Below are 340 nucleotides of genomic sequence, written 5' to 3'. Positions count from 1 at the left end.
TTGAAAAACAAGGTAAATTGACTGGTTCTTATACAGCTGCTACTACTCTGAGCACTCAAAGCTCTTTACACAACTTCCCTCATTAACAAAAGTACTTTTTTCCCTAAGCTCTTTCTATCTAACATTAATAATCCAGTGTATGCATCACAGACACACTTGGGGTTAGTGCCTTGCCAAAGGTGCTTAGATAGGGATCGTAACCACCAACCTTACAATTAGTAGGTGACCTGCTCTACATCCTGAGCTACAGCCATCCCAGATTAAAAAAAAACAAAACGCTTTCCCCATCTCTGGTTCTTCCAACCTGACGACTGGACAAATTCTATGGGACGTTATATTG

Source organism: Oreochromis niloticus, linkage group LG19, assembly GCF_001858045.2.
Source record: "Oreochromis niloticus isolate F11D_XX linkage group LG19, O_niloticus_UMD_NMBU, whole genome shotgun sequence".
Lineage (NCBI taxonomy): Eukaryota > Metazoa > Chordata > Actinopteri > Cichliformes > Cichlidae > Oreochromis > Oreochromis niloticus.
Note: the sequence above shows the minus strand (reverse complement) of the source record.